Below are 441 nucleotides of genomic sequence, written 5' to 3'. Positions count from 1 at the left end.
ATAAAAATTTAAATTAAACATAAATAATAATTATAAAATTTAAAATTTTTTTTTACCGTAATATTTTATTTGTCGGTGCCATATTTTTTTTTTTTTTTTTTTTTATTCTAAATAATAAATCGATAAATTTCTATGATGCTGATTTAATTAAATTAAAAGAGGGGGGGAGAGAGAGAGGGGGGGAAACATTTTTCTTTTTTTAATGAGATTAGGTATTATCGATATATATATATATTTTTAATTGGAAATTAGTTACATAAAATGTCGTAAATTAATACAACAAAAAAAAATTATTCTAACTCGTAGAATTTAAAATAGTTTACTTTTTTTTTTTTTTTCTCGAATGTAAATTGATGATGAGTAGACATGATATAAAAAAAAAAAAAAAAAAATTCTAAATCTCCTATGCAATTTGACGACGGAAAAAAAAAGAAAAAAAAA

The sequence above is a fragment of the Pediculus humanus genome, genomic scaffold (assembly GCF_000006295.1).
Source record: "Pediculus humanus corporis 1103172107807 genomic scaffold, whole genome shotgun sequence".
Taxonomy (NCBI): domain Eukaryota; kingdom Metazoa; phylum Arthropoda; class Insecta; order Psocodea; family Pediculidae; genus Pediculus; species Pediculus humanus.
The sequence above is the reverse complement of the archived record's forward strand: the minus strand, read 5'-3'. Positions refer to the sequence as shown.